Consider the following 22,196-nt stretch of genomic DNA (forward strand, 5'->3'; position numbering starts at 1 on the left):
TTAGGCTAGAATATGGAATATAGCAGTGCTAAGTTTAAATCTTCATGCGACTATTTCGTGTTATATTACTCGCATCGCAATTTCGACTTTTGCAAATGTTCTTAATATTGCTCTAACTTCGTCTTTTAGAATATTCGTAATATTCTAAGAGACGAAGTTAGAGCAATATTACGAAATTTCGTAAAATACACATATTAGCCTAGCCATAGTCATTAGCATAGGAACGTTGCCTTATACTATCAAGATAAATTTTCGCAATATGCGAAAAAATAATTTCGCGATAATTGGAATAATTGCGAATATTCGATTTCGACGAATATAACACGAATATTAATGCGAATATTCGCGAAATATCGCGAAATCGAATATGGCACCTCCCGCTCATCACTAAACCTTACACTTGTCAGTGTTAAACCTCATCTGCCACTTATTTGACCAAGCCTCCAATCTACAGTATACAGAGCCATCTGTAGCAGTATACTGTCCTCGTTCATGTCAATTACTTTACACAGTTTAGTGTGATCTGCAAAAATTTATATTTTACTGTGCAAGCCTTCTACAAGATCATTAATAAATATATTGAAGAGAATAGGGCCCAATACTGACCCCTGAGGTACTCCACTACTGACAGTGACCCAATCTGAGTGTGTACCGTTAACAACCACCCTCAGTTTTTTATCACTGAGCCAGTTACTTACTTACCCACATACAGACATTTTCACCCAGTCCAAGCATTCTCATTTTATACACTAACCTTTTATGCGGTACAGTGTCAAATGCTTTGGAGAAGTGCAGATATACGACATCCATTGATTCGCCGCTGTCAGGTCTAGAACTTACCGCTTCATAGAAACTGATTAAATTAGTTTAACATGACCGATCCCTCATAAAACCCATGCTGATATGGCGTTATTTGCTTATTTTCCTTGAGGTACTCCAAGATAGCATTCTTAGAAAACCTTCAAACAGTTTACCCATGACAGATGTTAAACTTACCGGCCTATAGTTTCCGGGCTCTGTTTTTGGACCCTTTTTGAATATTGACACTACATTTGCTATGCGCCAATCCTGTGGAACACTCCCTGTCAGTATAGAGTCCTTAAATATCAGATATAAGGATCTGGCTATGACATTACTTAATTCTCTTAGGATACGGGGGTGTATGCCATCTGGTCCTGGCGATTTGTCTATTTTAATCTTTTTAAGGAGCCGCTGTACTTCTTCCTGGGTCAGACAGGACACTTTTATTGGGGAATTAACTTTTACATTCTGCATTTCATCTGACAGTTTATTTTCTTCAGTGAATATAGTGGGGAAAAAAATATTTAATAGCTTTGCTTTCTCCTCATCGCTCTCTGCAAATCCCCCCTCATTACTCTGTACAGGGCCAACACCTTCAGATTTATACTTTTTACCATTTATATAAATTTAAAAACATTTTAGGGTTAGTTTTGCTCTCTTTGGCAATTCATCTCTCGGTCTCTAGTTTGGCTGCTTTGATTTGTTTTTAACCTTTTATTTCCATAAGGTATGTACCTCTCACAATTAGATTTTAGGATGCTTTTAAAAATATCCTATTTTGTGACTGTATGTTTATTTTTGAGAACTTTGCCCAGTTAGTTAGGCCTATGGCCTCTCTTAGTTGGCTAAATGTAGCTTTTTTGAAGTTTGGTATTTTTGTTCCTCCCTGAAGAAACACCTTTTTGAATGATAATTGGAAGGTTATTACTTTATGGTCACTATTTCCCAGGTTCTCCCTTGACCTGCACATCTGTTGTTCTGTCAGGTCTATTGGTTGATACTAAGTCCAGTATGGCCGTCCCTCTATTCAGGTCCTGAACTAGTTGGGAAAGGTAATTGTCTTTGGTTATTGCCAAGAACCTGTTTCCTTTATGAGATATACAAGTTTCAGTTTCCCAGTCTATATCTGGGTAGTTGAAGTCCCCCATAATAACCACCTCATTATGAGTTGCCACCTCGTCTATCTCGTTTAGTAGCAGATTTTCTGTGGACTCTGGTATATTAGGTGGTTTATAATAAACTCCTATTAGTAATTTATTATTGTTTTTGCCTCCATGTATTTCTACCCACAGTGACTCCACATGTTCATGTCCCTCACTTATATCTTCCCGGAGTGTGGGCTTTAGACAGGACTTTACATAAAGGCAGAACCCTCCCACTCTCCGGTTTTGGCAATCCTTTCTAAACAGACTGTAACCCTGTACATTAACTGCCCAGTCATAGCTATCATCCAGGCATGTCTCAGTTATTTCCACTATGTCATAGTCCTCACACATCACTAATTCCAGTTCCCCAGTTTTATTAGTCAGGCTTCTGGCATTAGTATACATACATTTAAGAGGCTTATGTATATTTTGTCCTCTCCTCAAAAAATAAGAAAATACATTTTCAGGGGGAAAAAAATCGCTTAAATTCTGTGTATGGCTAGCTCAGGTGAATGTAATTACAGTCCTTTCAATGTAGCTGCATTCTTGAGAAAAATATCTTTAATCCATATGTAAATTAACAGTTAGGTGCACTGAGGATGGATCAAAGCCATTCTGTGTAGCCTTACTCCTCCTGCTACCTCTACCAGTTCCTCTCTTTCCTTCTTGATGTGCAGGACCTTGTGCCTGCATAGCTATCTTGTCTCGCCCTGTCAATTAAGGAAAGGGTTTAGCTGGCAGAAGATGCAGGAGGAACAAAGGTGCACATAATGACTTTGACCATCCCTGGTGCACCTAAAGCCTTATTTGCATATGGATTCAATGTACTTTTTCAGGCGCATGCAGGCAGATTATTTTTAATGAAGTGATTTAGATATGTGCTTATTAATGAAATCATGTGACAGTACAGTGACTCTTTAAAGATCAAGAGGGACAGAGGGACTCGGGTCAAAAAGCGGAAATGTCCCTCGGAAAGAGGGACACTTGGGCGGCACGGATATGTCACTCAAGTGTCAGGGAGAGCTGAGCAATGACATGGTTATAATGGTAATATTGGAAATCATCAAGCTTTCCTGGAAACAGACATACAGTGAGGAACAGAAGTATTTGAACACCCCGTGGTTTTGCAAGTTCTCCCACTTAGAAATCATGGAGGGGTCTGAAATTCATATTGTAGGTGCATTCCCACTCTGAGAGACAGAATTATTATTTTTTTAATTCAGGAAATCACATTGTATGATTTTTAAAGAAATTATTTGTCTTGCACTGCTGAACATAAGTATTTGAACACCTGAGAAAATAAGTGTTAATATTTGGTACAAAAGCCCTTGTTTGCAATTACGGAGGTCAAACGTTTCCTGTAGTTCTTGACCAGGCTTACACACACTGCAACAGGGATTTTGGCCCACTCCTCCACACAGATTTCCTCTAGATCTGTCAGGTTTTGAGGCTGTCGATGAGCAACACGGAGTTTCAGCTCCCTCCAAAGATGTTTTATTGGATTTAGGTCTGGAGACTGGCTAGGCCACTCCAGAACATTGATATGCTTCTTACGGAGCCACTCCTTGGTTATCCTGGCTGTGTGTTTTGGGTCATTATCATGTTGGAAGACCCAACCACGACCCATCTTCAATGCTCTGACTGAGGGAAGGAGGTTGTTGTTCAAAATCTCACAATAAATGGCCTCATTAATCCTCTCCTTAATACAGTGCAGTCGTCCTGTCCCCTTCGCAGAAAAGCACCCCCAAAGCATGATGTTACCACTCCCAGGGATGGTGTTCTTGGGATGCAACTCATCCTTCTTTTTCCTCCAAACACGACGAGTGAAGTTTATACTAAAAAGTTCTTCTTTGGTCTCATCTGACCACATGACTTTCTCCCATGCCTCCTCTGGATCATCCAGAGGGTCATTGGCAAACTTCAGACGGGCCTGGGCATGTGATGACTTGAGCAGGGGAACCTTCCGTGCAATGCATGATTTGAAACCATGCCGGCGTAGGGTTTTACCGACAGTGACCTTTGAAACTGTGGTCCCAGCATTTCTTCATGTCATTGACCAGCTCCACCCTTTTAGTTCTTGGCTGATTCCTCACCTTTCTTATCATCAGTGATACCCCACGAGGTGAGATCTTGCATGGAGCCCCAGTCCGAAGGAGACTGATCTATTTTCACCAAGCTGCTTGGCAATTGCCCCATTGCCCTTTCCAGCCTTGTGGAGGTCCACAATTTTGTCTCTGGTGTCTTTTGACAGCTCTTTGGTCATGCCCATGGAAGTAGTTAGTGTCTGACTAACTGTGGGGTGAACAGGTGTCTTTAAAGAGCTCAGACAGGTGCTACTAAGTTAGATTAATGAGCGGAGTAGGAGGTGGACTTTTTGAAGGCACAGTAACAGGTCTTTGAGAGCCAGAATTCTTTCTGTTTCTCAGGTGTTCAAATACTTATGTTCAGCAGTCCAAGACAAATAAATTCTTTAAAAATCATACAATGTGATTACCTGAATTTTTTTTTTAATTCTGTCTCTCAGAGTGGGAATGCACCTACAATATGAATTTCAGACCCCTCCATGATTTCTAAGTGGGAGAACTTGCAAAATTGCAGGGTGTTCAAATACTTGTGTTCCTCACTGTAGCTGGGAAATGGTTGAGACAGAAGAAGAACAAAACCCAGGTACTTATATTTAATTTTCAAATTTTTTTGTGGAAACACTCAAAAATGTCAGTCTGGCATTACGCCACTGATTGCCTTTATGCCATAGTGCATGTTCTAACCTATTTCAAAACAAGTTTTAGATTTTTGTTTTAGCTTTCCTATTTTAAATTAATGCATTGTGACAAGATCAAGATTTCCGTCAGTGATTCTGCTAAGAAATGGATCAGAATATCTGCCGCTTCTGAGACAGAGGTGAATGAAAGTTCAATCACTGTGTCTGCGGCTGTCATTACAGGATGTCACGTTGTCTCCATACAAGCATTCAGCAATCAGTTGGATCTCTGCACCTGACACCAACGCTGTAATGAATGCTTTGCGTGATCGGTTGGGTTTCGCAGCGGCTATAGATCATGTTAGGTAAGAAGTTCTTGCTCATAAAGTTTCTGCTACTTTGATAGATCGTTGGGTTATTACTGATGAGTAAAACTTATTATGCACTGTATGCAGAGTACAGACACCACGCATTTCATTATGTATTCTGCAGGAAGACATAACCTAATATTCGGGCATATTATGAGATGTATCAAGGGCAGGTACTGCAGTCATTTACTACTCCTCTAAATAGTAAAACATTCCTGACTTTATTTGACTTCATTATATCTCTGTTAACCATCTGCTTGACAACACTGTCTTATAAATCATTAAATTCATCCGCACTGCTAAATGGAAACAGCATTTATTGCTGAACTGTAATCGGATATACAGCACAGCTTCACATATACAGATTAGTGCAGGCAAAAGTGCAGGAACTGCCTACAGATCCAGGCTGGCTCACAAGAGGACATTGGGGTCCTGGTTCTTACACAATAATGAACCCCAGAATGGCCAGTGCTCATGAGGCCCAGCACAGGCCACCCTACGTTAAAGATCACTTACTGACTGAGTTAAATAAGTGGCTCAGAAGCTGGTGCAGGAAGGAAGGGTTTCGGTTTATGGAGAACTGGGCCGACTTCACTGTCGGTTACAGGCTGTACAGTAGGGATGGGCTGCACCTTAATGGGGAGGGTGCAACTGCCCTGGGGGAAAACATTGTTAGATGGCTGGAGGAGCTTTTAAACTAGGATCTGGAGGAGGGGAGGGGGTCATACTTATAAAGGTGGTAGATCTTGTAGTTAGAGAGTGGGATATAGGAGGGGACAGTGGGGATTTAGTGAGGGCTGGGGTTAGCGAGGAAAGTAGGGAGAAGACTGGGCATAACAATACACTTATAAAAAATAGAACTGCTAGTAACAAGAACCTGTTACAGGTAATAGTAATTTAAAATGTATTTTCACAAATGCCAGAAGTCTAGCTAGGAAAATGGGGGAGCTGGAGGCTATGGTACTAGAATAACACATAGATATAGTTGGTGTGGCTGAGACATGGTTGGACTCTTCGCTTGACTGTGCTGTAAATATTAAGGGTTTTACACTATTTAGAAAAGACCGGGTCAAAAGAAAAGGAGGTGACATGTGCCTGTATGTGAGGAGCGATCTGAAGACAAATGTGAAAGAGGCAATTGTGGGTGAGGATGTGGAAACCTTATGGGTGGAAGTTCAAAGGATATAAACACTGAAAAAATAATACTTGGTGTAATCTATAGACCTCCTAACATCACAGAGGAGATAGAAATGCAACTGTATAACCAAATAGAGCTGGCGGCACAGGCTGGTACAGTGGTCATAATGGGAGATTTTAAATTCCCAGACATTGATTGGGGACATGATTCTGCCTCAAGCGCAAAGGGGAGAAGATTCCTCCACTTGCTGCAGGACCACTTTATGGGCCAGTTTGTAGAAGCTCCCACTAGGGGAAATGCTCTGTTGGATCTGGTAATCTCTAATGATGCAGAGCTTGTTGGAAATGTTACTGTTCAAGAAGCACTAGGTAATAGTGACCACAATATAATTATATTCCCCCTAAACTATAAGAAGCAAACTCTGTCAGGCAGAGCAAAGACACTAAATTTCAAAAAGGCTAATTTCCCTGGGTTGAGGGCAGCATTTCAGGGCATAGACTGGGTGCAGCTACTGTCACATAATAATACTGAGGATAAATGGGAGAGCTTTAAATCCACATTGAGTAATTGCACAAAATGTTTTATTCCTTTAGGTAACAAGTATAAACGGCTAGATTTAAACCCTCCATGGTTTACAGCTACTGTAAAAAGGGCAATAAAATACAAATAAAAGGGCATTTAAAAAATACAAATCTAAGGGGTCAGCTGGAGCATTTGAAGATTACAAAGGGCTTAATAAAATCTGTAAAAAGGAGATAAAATTAGCAAAAATACAAAATGAACAGCAGGTGGCAAAAGAGAACAAAACAAATCCCCAAAAATTATTTAAATATATAAATGCTAAAAAAAACTAGGTCTGAACAGGTAGGGGTCCTAAATAACAGTAAAGGGGGGTGGGTAGTCAATGAAGATACGGAAAAGGCAGAGTTACTAAATGTTTTTTTTAGCTCTGTATATACAAAAGAAGAGAAAGGAGCTGATATCTGTGGCGTTGCGGCTGTTAGTACATCCAGTAATATACTCAATTGGCTAACAGTAGATATGGTCCAAGTCAAGTTAAATAGGGTAAATGTAAACAAGGCTACGGGTCCAGATGGATTACACCCTAGAGTGCTTAAAGAGCTCTGTTCAGTCATTGCTGTGCCCCTGTTTATAATTTTTAAAGATTCTCTAGGTACTGGCATAGTACCAAGTGATTGGTGCAATGCAAACGTGGTGCCCATATTCAAAAAAGGATCAAGGTCCTTCACAGGAAATTATAGACCAGTTAGTTTAACTTCTGTTGTGGGGAAAAAAATTAAGGAACTATATACAGGAGTATGTGACTGTAAATAATATTATAAGTGATAACCAACATGGGTTTACCAAGGACAGAAGTTGTCAGACTAACCTGATTTGTTTTTATGAGGAGGTGAGTAGTAGCCTGGACAGAGGGGCGTCTGTGGATGTAGTGTTTCTGGATTTTGCAAAGACTTTTGATACTGTCCCTCATAGACGCTTAATAGGTAAAGTAAGGTCTATAGGCTTGGAAAGTATACACTCACCTAAAGAATTATTAGGAACACCTGTTCTATTTCTCATTAATGCAATTATCTAGTCAACCAATCACATGGCAGTTGCTTCAATGCATTTAAGGGTGTGGTCCTGGTCAAAACAATCTCCTGAAGTCCAAACTGAATGTCAGAATGGGAAAGAAAGGTGATTTAAGCAATTTTGATCGTGTCATGCTTGTTGGTGCCAGACGGGCCGGTCTGAGTATTTCACAATCCGCTCAGTTACTGGGATTTTCGCTCACAACCATTTCTAGGGTTTACAAAGAATGGTGTGAAAAGGGAAAAACATCCAGTATGCGGCAGTCCTGTGGGCAAAAATGCCTTGTGGATGCTAGAGGTCAGAGGAGAATGGACCGACTGATTCAAGCTGATAGAAGAGCAACATTGACTGAAATAACCACTCGTTACAACCGAGGTATGCATCAAAGCATTTGTGAAGCCACAACATGCACAACCTTGAGGCGGATGGGCTACAACAGCAGAAGACCCCACCGGGTACCACTCATCTCCACTACAAATAGGAAAAAGAGGCTGCAATTTGCACGAGCTCACCAAAATTGGACTGTTGAAGACTGGAAAAATGTTGCCTGGTCTGATGAGTCTCGATTTCTGTTGAGACATTCAAATGGTAGAGTCCGAATTTGGCGTAAACAGAATGAAAACATGTATCCATCCTCTGATGGCTACTTCCAGCAGGATAATGCACCATGTCACAAAGCTCAAATCATTTCAAATTGGTTTCTTGAACATGACAATGAGTTCACTGTACTAAAATGGCCCCCACAGTCACCAGATCTCAACCCAATAGAGCATCTTTGGGATGTGGTGGAACGGGAGCTTCGTGCCCTGGATGTGCATACCTGAAATCTCCATCAACTGCAAGATGCTATCCTATCAATATGGGCCAACATTTCTAAAGAATGCTATCAGCACCTTGTTGAATCAATGCCACGTAGAATTAAGTCAGTTCTGAAGGCAAAAGGGGTCCAACACGGTATTAGTATGGTGTTCCTAATAATTCTTTAGATGAGTGTAGTTTGTAATTGGATTGAAAACTGGCTGAAGGACCAGGTCCAGAGAGTTGTGGTCAATGATTACTAATTAGAATGGCCCCGGGTTATAAGTAGTGTACCCCAAGGTTCAGTGCTGGGCCCTCTATTATTTAATTTATTTATTAATGATATTGAGGACAGGATTAATAGCACCATTTCTATTTTTCCAGATAATACTAAACTATGTAGAACTGTACAGTCTATGGAAGATGTCCATATACTACAAGCTGACTTGAACACTCTGAGTGATTGGGCATCAACTTGGCAAATGAGGTTCAATTTGGACAAAATGTAAAGTTATGCATCTTGGTAGTAATAATCTCTATGCTTCATATGTCCTAGGTGATGTAACACTGGGAGAGTCACTTATAGAGAAAGATTTGGGTGTCCTTGTGGATGGTAGATTAAATTACAGCATAGAATGTCAATCAGCTGCTTCTAAGGCCACCAGGATATTGATGCATTAAACGAGGCATGGACTCGCGGGAAAGGGATGTAATACTACCACTTTACAAAGCATTGGTGTGGCCTCATCTGGAATATGCAATTCAGTTCTGGGCACCAGTCCATAGAAAGGATGCACTGCAACTGGAAAAAGTACAGAGGAGAGCGACTAAACTGATAAGGATAATAGAGGGTCTTAGTTATGAAGAAAGGTTAAAAGAATTGAATTTATTTAGTCTTGAGAAGAGACGTCTAAGGGGGGACATGATTAACCTATACAAATACAGTTGCAAGAAAAAGTATGCGAACCCTTTGGAATTATATGGATTTCGGCACAAATTGGTCTTAAAATGTGATCTGATCTTCATGTAAGTCACAACAATAGACAATCACAGTCTGCTTAAATTAATAACACACAAATAAATAAATGTTACCATGTTTTTATTGAACACACCATGTAAACATTCACAGTGCAGGTGGAAAAAGTATGTGAACCCCTAGACTAATGACATCTCCAAGAGCTAATTGGAGTGAGGTGTCAGCCAACTAGAGTCCAATCAATGAGATGAGATTGGAGGAGTTGGTTACAGCTGCCCTGCCCTATAAAAAACACACACCAGTTCTGGGTTTGCATTTCACAAGAAGCATTGCCTGATATGAATGATGCCTCGCATAAAAGAGCTCTCAGAAGACCTACGATTAAGAATTGTTGACTTGCATAAAGCTGGAAAGGGTTATACAAATATCTCCAAAAGCCTTTCTGTTTATCAGTCCACGGTAAGACAAATTGTCTATAAATGGAGAAAGTTCAGCACTGCTGCTACTCTCCCTAGAAGTGGCCGTTCTGTAAGATGACTGCAAGAGCACAGCACAGACTGCTCAATGAGGTGAAGAAGAATCCTAGAGTGTCAGCTAAAGACTTACAAAATTCTCTGGCATATGCTAACATCCCTGTTAGCGAATCTACGATACGTAAAACACTAAACAAGAATGGATTTCATGGGAGGATACCACAGAGGAAGCCAGTGCTGTCCAAAAAAACCATTGCTGCACGTTTACAGTTTGCACAAGAGCACCTGGATGTTCCACGGCAGTACTGGCAAAATATTCTGTGGACAGATGAAACCAAAGTTGAGTTGTTTGGAAGAAACACACAACACTATGTGTGGAGAAAAAGAGGCATAGCACACCAACATCAAAACCTCATCCCAACTGTGAAGTATGATGGTGGGGGCATCATGGTTTGGGGCTGCTTTGCTGCATCAGGGCCTAGACGGATTGCTATCATCGAAGGAAAAATGAATTCCCAAGTTTATCAAGACATTTTTCAGGTGAACTTAAGGCCATCTGTCCATCAGCTGAAGCTCAACAGAAGATGGGTGTTGCAACAGGACAACTACCCAAAGCATAAAAGTAAATCTACAACAGAATGGCTTAAACAGAAAAAAATATGCCTTCTGGAGTGGCCCAGTCAGAGTCCTGACCTCAACCTGATTGAGATGCTGTGGCATGACATCAAGAAAGCGATTCACACCAGACATCCCAAGAATATTGCTGAACTGAAACAGTTCTGTAAAGAGGAATGGTCTAGAATTACTCCTGACCATTGTGCACGTCTGATCTGCAACTACAGGAAACGTTTGGTTGAAGATATTGCTGCCAAAGGAGGTTCAACCAGTTATTAAATCCAGGGTTCACATACTTTTTCCACCTGCACTGTGAATGTTTACATGGTGTGTTCAATAAAAACATTAATTCTTTGTGTGGTATTAGTTTAAGCAGACTGTGATTGTCTATTGTTGTGACTTAGATGAAGATCAGATCCCATTTTATGACCAATTTGTGCAGAAATCCATATAATTCCAAAGGGTTCACATACTTTTTCTTGCAACTGTATATGAATGGGCCATACAAAAATACAGTGAAAAACTGTTCCATGTAAAATGCGCTCAAAAGACAAACAGGCACTGCCTCCGACTGGAGAAGAAAAAGTTCAGTCTCCGGAAGCATCAAAGCTTCTTTACTGTAAGAACTTTGAAGCTGTGGAATAGACTTCTTCAGGACGTGGTCACAGCAGGAACAGTGGACAGTTTTAAAAAGGGTTTAGATGAATTAATGCATATGAAAACGTGTAGAAATCTGAGTCTCAATTCCTTCTGGGATTCGCATCCCCACCTATCCTTTGGTTGAACTTGATGAACTTATGTCTTTTTTCAACCGTATTAACTATGTACCTATGTAACTTATGGAAAACACAGAGAGACTCTGCAGTCCGAGTGGTGGTTTATCCGACAATGTTTCAGTGGAGTATGAACTGTCTCGGCTATAGGCCTTCATCATATACCTGGATACCGCATAGTAGATGAGATATGGTACATCTGGTAATCTTAGGTATAGGATTGACACATAGAGAAATGGACAATAATATCGTAGTGGAAGCAATCCTGACGCAGTGGAAGGGGGCCTGGATCATCTCCCATCTACTGTGTGGCATCCAGATATCTGATGAAATGTTAATACAGTACTGGAACATTGTCAAAAAAATCATGTGTGACTTGCAAGTCACCATTCGGAGTGCAGAGTTTATGAGGGATCAGTCCTGTCAAACTAGCAGGGGTAATTATTGGGCCCTATTCCCTGCATCACACTCATTATTTACCTTGTAGAGGGGTTGCACAGTAGAAATATACATTTCTGCAGATGACAATAAACTCTGTAAAGTAATTAATACAGAAGAGGACAGTATACTGCTACAAATGGATCTGGATAGATTGGAGGCTTGGGCAGATAATTGGCAGATGAGGTTCAACACTGACAAATGTAAGGTTATGCACATGGGAAGTAGTAATAATGCAAGTCACCAGTACATACTAAATGGTAAAACACTGGGCAACACTGACATGGAAAAGGTCGTAATTTTGGTGAACCGCAAACTAAGCTGTAGAAACCAGTGTCAGCCAGCTGCTGCCAAGGCCAGTAAGATAATGGGTTGCATCAAAAGGGGCATGGATGCCCGTGATGAGAACATAGTCCTGCCACTTTACAAATCACTAGTCAGTAGTGTTGATCGAGCATGCTCGGCCGAACACCAGTTCGGCTCGAGCATCTCGATGCTCAGCACATATCGGTGTTCGGCCGAATACTGCATGTGCTTGAGCGCAATGCTCGAGTCTCCTCCCCGCACGTAGCCAATAAACATGCAGGGGTGTACTGCCCTTCACTGTAATGCCGTAGCCATGTTGGTTACTGGCATTACAGTAATTGGCTGGCCGTAACGGGTCATCGGGTGCTATATAGCACCCGATGACGTGTTCGGCTCAGTGTTAGTCAGGGAGACCTGTGCTGAAGAAGGGAAAGATAGCGTAGGGAGTGACATATATATTTTTTTTAAGTTGAAAAACTTGTTAGAGACCCAAAAGTCCTTTTAAGGACTATTGTTGTGTGTGGCAGCAGCAATTTATATTTTTAGCGCAACCTGTGCTAAATTGCTGTAACTTTACAGACCCAAAAGTCCTTTTAAGGACTATTGTGTGTGGCAGCAATATCTATTTTTAACACATCCTGCGCTAAATAGTGTGCAATAGTTAGACCGCTGCAGAGAGCGACATTATGTGCACTACATCTCCTGTGTAACGTGTGCGCATCCCAAATATATCTGTGACATCCAGTGTACTTTTTTCCTAGATGGTGTCTGCTGCGGATAGTGACATTACTTGGGGTACATCTCCTGTGTAACGTTTCCACATCCCAAATACTTGTGACATTCCCTGTAATTTTATATTAGCCACTGGTTACATCAGCGACATTATCTGTGGTATTTCTCCTGTGTAACGTTTCCACATCCGAAATACCTGTGACATTCCCTGTAATTTTATATTAGCCGCTGCTGACATCAGCGTCATTATCTGCGGTATTTCTCCTGTGTAACGTTTCCATATCCCAAATACCTTTTTAATTTTTTTTGCGCATACACTTACAAATCCTACTCTACTGTATGTGTGACATACTTTTAAGCATATATAACATTTAATATGAAGAAGGCAAGCAGTAAAAGACGGGGAAGTGGTTGCGATGCTTATGGTGCACGCAGAGGCCGTGGCCCTGGGCACGTTGAAACGGTGCCTGCTGCCAGAGCACAAGAAAAACAATCATCCACGATACCTAGCTTCATGTCCCAGTTTGCAGGGCGGCGCAGGACAGCGCTCTTGAAGTCAGTGCGACCAGGTGGTCGCGTGGTTTGCACAGATAATGGTTCCAGTCGGTTAAGCGCCACTGTCTTCCACCAAGTCCAGTCTCAGTAGCCAAGAGTCTGGTCAACGCAATCCTCACCCTGATACTCCTTCCTCCCACCATGGAGAGTCTTGCCAAACAAGTGATCCCACACTCGGATATTCCATGTAGCTCTTTTCAGCGCCATTCCTTCATTTGGGCCTCTCGACAAGCCCGCTTAAAGAGGGACATGAGATCTTGTGCCCTGATTCCCAAACTCTTGAGCATCCACAGTCACAAGAAGATGACGGTGGGGAACAGCAATTAGCTTTTCATGAGGTGGATGATGATGATGATACACAGTTGCCAATAAGTCAACAGCAATTAGTGTCTCAAGAGGTTGATGATGAGGATGAGACATAGTTGTCAATAACTGAGGTTTTTTTTTAGGTCAACAAGTCAGGAGGATGAGCAGAGTGAGGAAGTGGAAGAGGAGGTGGTGGACGATGAAGTTACTGACCCAACCTGGGAAGGTGGCAAGCTGATTCAGGACAGCAATACAGAGGGGCAGGAATCCGCAGCACCGCAACAGGCTGGAAGAGGCAGTGGGGTGGCAAAACAGAGAAGGTGGGCCACACTAAACAGGCCAGCAACTGTTCCCCGGCACACACCCTTGCGAAAATCTCCCTTGCCAAGGGGTAGGTGTTCCGCCGCCTGGCGCTTTTTTGAGGAAAATGCGGACGACAAAAGAATTGTAATTTGTAACCTGTGCCATGCAAAAATGAGCAGGGGCATGAACACTAGCAACCTCACGACCACCAGCATGATCCGTCGCATGGCATCATAGCACCGTAATAGGTGGGCCGAACGCCTGGGTCCACAATCTGTGTCTGCGGGTCACACCACTGCCTCCTCTTCCTGTGTTACGTGCTGGCCAATCCCTTGTCGAAGGTGCAGGCCCAGATGCCTCCCGCCCTGCACCTGGACCTTAGCAAGCACCATCAGCGACCACATCCACTTCCGTGTCCCAGCGCAGTGTACAAATGTCCTTACCCCAGGCATTTGAACGCAAGCGTAAACACCCAGCCACCCACCCACAGGCCATAGCACTAAATGCGCAACTTTCCAAATTACTTGCCATGGAAATGTTGCCATTTAGGCTTGTGAACACTGAGGTCTTCCGCAGCCTGATGTCGGCGTCCGTACCTCGTTACGCAGTACCCAGCCGCCACTATTTTTCATGGTGTGCCGTGCCCGCCTTACATCAGCATGTGTTCCTTAACATCACCCGTGCCTTGACCAACGCAGTTACTGGGAAGGTCCACTTAACCACTGACACATGGACAAGTGCTTTTGGCCAGAGACGCTATATTTCCCTGATGGCACACTGGGTGAATGTTGTGGAGGCTGGGAGCGAGTCGTACCCTAATTCCATCAGGGATTCCGCCACCAGCTACGTTAGTGGCTCCAACTCCCACTTCTCCTCCTCCGCCTCCTCCTCCACTTCCACCTCAGAATTATCCTCTTGCAGCACCAGTCAGCCATCAGTCAGTAGCTGGAAGCAGTGTAGCACTGCAGTGGGAAAGCGTCAACAGGCCGTGCTTAAGTTAATCTGCTTAGGTGACAAACAGCACACCACCGCAGAGCTGTGGCAGGGGATAAGAGACCAGACTGAGCTGTTGCGCTTGCCACTCAACCTAGAACCAGGCATGGTTGTGTCTGATAATGGCCGGAACTTGGTGGCGGCTTTGGAGCTTGGCAAGCTCAAACACATACCATGCCTAGCCCACGTCTTCAAATTAGTGGTTCAGCGGTTTCTCAAAACCTACCCCTATTTGCCTGAGCTACTAGTGAAAGTGTGCCGCGTGTGTGCCCATTTCCTCAAGTCATCGTCAGTTTCCGACGGTCTGTCAACGCTGCAGCAACACTTACAATTGCCAGCTCATCGACTGTTGTGCAACGTGAGCACACGCTGGAACTCCACGTTCCACATGTTGGCCAGGCTATCTGAGCAGCAGAGGGCAGTAGTGGAATACCAGCTGCAACATGGTCATCGCCTTTCCTGTCAGCTTCCGCTCTTCACAAGCAACGAGTGGGCATGGATGTCTGCCCTCTGTGAGGTTTTAAGAAACTTTGCCCCTGACTTCCCTACTCTACCAGAGTTAAGCGGCTGAATATAAAGGCACTTTAACCCCTTAAGGACTCAGCCCTATTTCACCTTAAGGACCATTTTTTGCAAATCGGAAAAGTGTCACTTTAAGTACTGATAACTTATCCAGGCCATTCTGAGACTGTTTTTTCGACACATATTGTACTTCATGACACTGGTAAAATGAAGTAAAAAAAAATTATTTTTATTTATAAAAAAATACCAAATTTACAAAAAAAAAATTTTAAATAGCAAATTTCCAAGTTTCAATTTCTCTACTTCTATAATACATAGTAAATACCTCCAAAAATAGTTATTACTTTACATTCCCCATATGTCTACTTCATGTTTGGATCATTTTGGGAATGATATTTAAATTTTTGGGTATGTTACAAGGCTTAGAAGTTTAGAAGCAAATCTTGAAATTCTTCAGAAATATTCAAAAACCCAATTTTTTGGGACCAGTTCAGGTCTGAAGTCACTTTGCGAGGCTTACATAATAGAAACCACCAAAAAATGACCCCATTATATAAACTACACCCCTCAAGGTATTCAAAACTGATTTTACAAACTTTGTTAACCCTTTAGGTGTTCCACAAGAATTAATGGAATATAGAGATACAATTTCAAAATTTCAAATTTTTTGGCAGATTTTCCATTTTAATAATTTTTTTCCAGTTACAAAGCAAGGGTTAACAGCCAAACCAAACTCAATATTTATGGCCCTGATTCTGTAGTTTACAGAAACACCCCATATGTGATCGTAAACCGCTGTACGAGCACACGGCAGGGCGCAGAAGGAAAGGAATGACATACGGTTTTTGGAAGGCAGGTTTTGCTGGACTGTTTTTTTTTACACCATGTCCCATTTGAAGCCCCCCTGATGCACCCCTAGAGTAGAAACTCCAAAAAAGTGACCCCATTTTAGAAACTACGGGATAGGGTGGCAGTATTGTTGGTACTAGTTTAGGGTACATATGATTTTTGGTTGCTCTGTATTATACTTTTTTTGAGGCAAGGTAACAAGAAATAGCTGTTTTGTCACCGTTTTTATTGTTATTTACAACATTCGTCTGACAGGTTAGATCATGTGATATTTTTATAGACCAGGTTGTTACGGACGCTGCGATACCTAATATGTATACTTTTTTATTAGGTTTTACACAATGATTTCATTTTTGAAGCAAAAAAAATCATGTTTTAGTGTTTCCATAGTCTGAGAGCCATAATTTTTTCAGTTTTTGGGCGATTACCTTGGGTAGGGTATGATTTTTTCGGGATGAGATGACGGTTTTATTGGCACTATTCTGGGGTGCGTGTGACTTTTTGATCGCTTGCTATTACACTTTTTGTGATGTAAGGTGACAAAAAAATAGCTTTTTTTACACCGTTTTTATTTTAATTTTTTTACGGTATTCCCCTGAGGGGTTAGGTCATGTGATATTTTTATAGAGCAAGTTATTACGGACGCTGCGATACCTAATATGTATACTTTTTTTTTTTTATGTAAGTTTTACACAATAATATCATTTTTGAAACCAAAAGAAAATATCATGTTTTAGTGTCTCCATATTCTGAGAGCCATAGTTTTTTCAGTTTTTGGGCGATTATCTTAGGTAGGTTTTTTGTGGGATGAGATGACGGTTTTATTAGCACTATTTTGGGGTGCATATGACTTTTTGATCGCTTTCTATTACACTTTTTGTGATGTAAGGTGACAAAAAATTGTTTATTTAGCACAGTTTTTATTTTTTATGGTGTTTATCTGAGGGGTTAGGTCATGTGATATTTTTATAGAGCCGGTCGATACGGACGCGGAGATACCTAATATGTATACTTTTTTTTATTTATGTAAGTTTTACACAGTAACAGCTTTTTTAAAACACAAAAAATGATGTTTTAGTGTCTCCATATTCTGAGCCATAGTTTTTTTTATTTTTGAGCGATTGTCTCAGGTAGGGGCTCATTTTTTGCAGGAGGAAGTGACGGTTAGATTGGTACTATTTTTGGTGGGTAAACGCCTTTTTGATCGCTTGCTGTTGTACTTTTTGTGATGTAAGGTGACAAAAAAATGGTTTATTTAGCACTGTTTTTTTTTGTTTTTTTTTACGATGTTCATCTTAGGGGTTAGGTCATGTGATATGGACACGGCGATACCTAATATGTATACTTTTTTTTTTCCCCCTACTTGTTACCAATTTTTTTTATTTTATTTGCGGAAAATGACGTTTTGGTTTATTTTTACTTGAAACTTTTAATTTTTTTGGGGGGAAAACTTTATTTTTTAAACTTTTTTTACTTTATTTTTTGTCCCACTTTGGGACTTCAACTTTTGGGGATCTAATCCCCTTTACAATGCATTCCAATACTTCTGTATTGGAATGCATTGGCTGTATGAGTAATACTGTGTGTATTACTCATACAGCTTCCGGCCTGTGAGATTCAGGGGGCTGGATCTCACAGGCTCGTCACCGGAAGGCAGCGCTGATGCCTAAGGAAGGCATCGCGCTATCTTCCATGCCATCGAATCCCCCCTACAGCCGCATGGGGACCCGATGGCACCGCCGATCGCCGCCGCAAACCTCAGGTAAAGCCGCAAACCGTAGGTCTGAATTGATGCGGGGGGGTCCCATACAACCCTTCCACCTCAAAAAAGGGTATATAGTTCAATCTTCCTTTTCTCGTCCTCCTCCTTTTCCATCATATCAACATGCTTATTAGTCTGCCCTCGCTCCTAATGTTGTAGAGGGTCAGCTCACCTGCAGCCCCTCGCATATAATGTTTTACAGAGGGCCAGCTCACCTGCAGGCCCTCACCTACAATCTTTTAGAGGGCTAGCTCACCTGCAGGCCCTCGCATGTAATTTTTTTTGAGGGTCAGCTCACCAGCAGGCCTTCTCCTACAATCTTTTAGAGGGTCAGCTCTCCAGCAGGCCCTCGCATATAATGTTTTTGTGGGTCATCTCACCAGCAGGCCCTCAACCATAATGTTTTACAGGGTCAGCTCACCAAAAGGCCCTCGCCCATAATTTTTTCAATAGTTAGCTAAGCAGCAGGCCCTCGCCCATAATTTTTTCAATGGTCAGCTCAGCAGCAGGCACTCGCCCATATTTTTTTTCGATGCTCAGATCAGCAGCAGGCACTCACCCCTAATGTTTTAGAGAGTCAGCTCTGCAGCAGACCCTCATCCCTAATGTTTTAGATGGTCAGCTCAGCAGCAGGGCCTCGCCCGTAATGTTTTAGAGGGTCACCAGCAGGTCCTTGCTCCTAATATTTTTGAGGGTCACCAGCAGGCCATCAATCATAATTTTTCAAGGGTATATGATGCCCTCCTTTATGTGTAATAAAGGGTGTATTGGATCGCCGGTTCCTTGTAATTTTTGGAAGCCCTTTCACTTGCATAGGCTTTATGAGTGTAGGAGTCCTACTACCTGAACAATTGTACCACAATGTGAATGAGGCCCTCCATTATGTGATATACCGGTTGTATCGGAGTGCCTCTTCCTTGTAATTTTTGGCAGCACTTGCACTTTATATACAAGTAAATATACAGGAAAGAATGTTTCCTAACAATTTTTCCTCTAAAATCAATTTAATCTTACGTATTATTGTCAGTCTGTAAAAGTGGCGTACTACTCGGACAACATCGTTCCCAGCAGCGACCTGGGAATCCAAGATACATGTACCGAGCACCCAAGCATCCTGAGGTGTTCGACCCGAGCACCCGAACACCCGAGGACTTTGATGCTCGATCAACACTACTAGTCGGACCACACATGGAGTACTGTGTACAGTTCTGGGCTCCTGTGAAGAAGGCAGACATAGCAGAGCTGGAGAGGGTTCAGAGGAGGGCAACTAAAGTAATAACTGGAATGGGTGGACTACAGTACCCTGAAAGATTATCAAAATTAGGGTTAATCACTTGAGAAAAAAGACAACTGAGGGGAGATCTAATTACTATGTATAAATATATCAGGGGTCAGTACAGAGATCTCTCTCATCATCTATTTATCCCCAGGACTGTGATGAGGGGACATCCTCTGCGTCTGGAGGAAAGAAGGTTTCTACACAAACATAGAAGAGGATTCTTTATGGTAAGAGCAGTGAGACTATGGAACTTTCTACCGGAAGATGTGGTGATGGTAAGTTCACTAATAGAGTTCAAGAGGGGCCTGGATGTATTTTTGGAGTGTAATAGGCTATAGCTACTAGAGATGGGTTGTTGATCCAGAGAGTTATTCTGATTGCCTGATTTAAAGTCCGGAAATAATTTTGTTCTCATGTTTTTTCTCCTGATCAGCTTTGCAGGATGATAGGTTGAACTAGATGGAAGTATGTTTCTTATCAGCTTTACAGACTACGTTATTATGTTGGTGCAGCCATTTTTATTGCATCAGGTAGGTAAATCCATGTTTTGACCAATGAACCAAAAGAGATGCATTGTTTTACATACAGCACAAGCGACATTTGGGAGGTTACTCAGTGGGTCTACTAACACACCACCAGCACAGTTAGCACATTGGATGCATTCATGTAAAGATAGCAACCTTTGGTCCTACAAGCAACTAAAAACAAACTGTAATCTGATGATTTAGACGTGGCAAAAGTAATTTTTTTTATATTAAAGAACATAAGATATCAACAGTTTGAGGGGTTAAATGAAAATACTGCACGAATCACAAAGTAAAATTAGATGCAAAAATGAATATTAGACCTAAAAATACCCAACTGCAAAAGTGGATTAGCAGCCACTGAACAGACAGTAATCTGAGGTGGTTTTTCCTGTGCTTGGCTCTGAGCGTCTACTGGTGGGATTATGTTTTACTTATCTTTATTAAACAGTATGATCAGAATGCAGCATTTAAGATATACTGCAATGTCATTTCCCGTGTAGTAGTCTCATTCGTTCACACTGTTCGGCACAACTATAGGTAAAAAAATGAATTTAAAAGAAATGTAACAAAACGTAATAAAACATTTTAAAAAATGCTTCCAAGATACATTTTTATTAAGCATTTAAAATAACTCTTTAGAAGCCCCTACAAGTTAGTCACATATAGAAAACTAAGAAAATGGTTAAAGAAGTCCTGAGCAGACCCCCCCCCCCCCCCCCGATGTCCTATCCGTAGAGAGATCGGCAAAACATTCTGTCACTTGTCACCCTGCCCCAGAGTTCAAGGCTTTTGTGAGACTATTTTTTGAGCTTTTCAGTAGCAGATGATGGCAAAACACAAGACTGTCTAGTGGTACAAAAAAAGATATTTAGACACAAGAAGCAAAAAAAAGGAAATCCTATAGATTAACCTTTTCGCTGCCAGGGGTGTTTGAATACTTTGCACTTCTGCAGAACAATTTGTCACAGTTGTAGACAGTTGCCTTGTACAAATAGAACCTACATTAAAAAATAAAAATATATACTCACCCCCCATACCCGTATATGTCCTAAAAGTAGATACACAGACACCTTCCTGCAATTTTGCATCAAAAAGCAATTTTTCTTTGTCATCCAAGCAGAATGATATATAGACCACACCTCATAAAAATGTAAAGACCATAAACTGAAATTTGGAAAAGTGAACAGCCTATAATTACTTATATGGATTAGACACCTTGAAAAGCAAGAGCACCTCAAAATCTACCGTATTTTTCGCCCTATAAGACGCACCCACCCATAGGACGCATCTAGGTTTTAGAGGGGGGAAATAAGAAAAAAATATTTTTCATTAGAACTCAAGTCAGACCACTAATCAGACCCCAACAAGACCTCAGATAAGAGCCTCTCATCAGTCCCCAGCAGTCTCATATCAGCCTCCATTGCCTCATATCAGACCCATATTGCCCCACATCAGCCCCATATTGTCTCAGCAGCTCCATATTGCCCCAGATCAGCCCCCAGCATCTCCATATTGCCCCCATATCAGCCTCCAGCATTTCTATATTGCCCCAGCATCTCTATATTGCCCCCACATCAGCCTCCAGCATGTCCATATTGCCCACAGCATGTCCATATTGCCCCCATATCAGCCTCCAGCATGTCCATATTGCCCCCATATCAGCCTCCAGCATGTCCATATTGCCCCCATATCAGCCTCCAGCATATCCATATTGCCCCCATATCAGCCTCCAGCATGTCCATATTGCCCCATCTCCATATTGCCCCAAGCGCCTCATGTTTTATAAAATAAAAGAACACTTACCTTTCCTGCTCCGGAAGCTGCCGATCGTCACCGCCCGCGCTCAGTCTTCCTCCTCCTCCGTCTGCTGTGCTGTGAACTGGCGCGCACAGCGTGAGGTCACAGCGCACCCTCACACTGTGCGCAGCCTTCTCAGCCGACAGCCGAGGACCAGGAAGTAGTGAGTACATAGCCTTTACCGCTTCCCGGCATTTCTTCCCCACTTTGAGGGGGGGGGCTGATGCGTCGTCTTATAGGGCGAAAAATATACTATATAATTTCTGAAAGCAGACAGCCTGATGATTGCAGTTGCCTTGACGGACTGTTAACAACAATGTCCATCTTCATGTAACTTTGTGACAAACAGGAATTATTTTAAAAAAAATGCATCAAAACAAACATATGCACCAAAAACTCACATCCAAGCAGATGTTTAAAGAAACAAAAAAAAAAAGAAGTAAACA

This window comes from Bufo bufo, chromosome 11, assembly GCF_905171765.1.
Source record: "Bufo bufo chromosome 11, aBufBuf1.1, whole genome shotgun sequence".
In the NCBI taxonomy this organism is placed as follows: domain Eukaryota; kingdom Metazoa; phylum Chordata; class Amphibia; order Anura; family Bufonidae; genus Bufo; species Bufo bufo.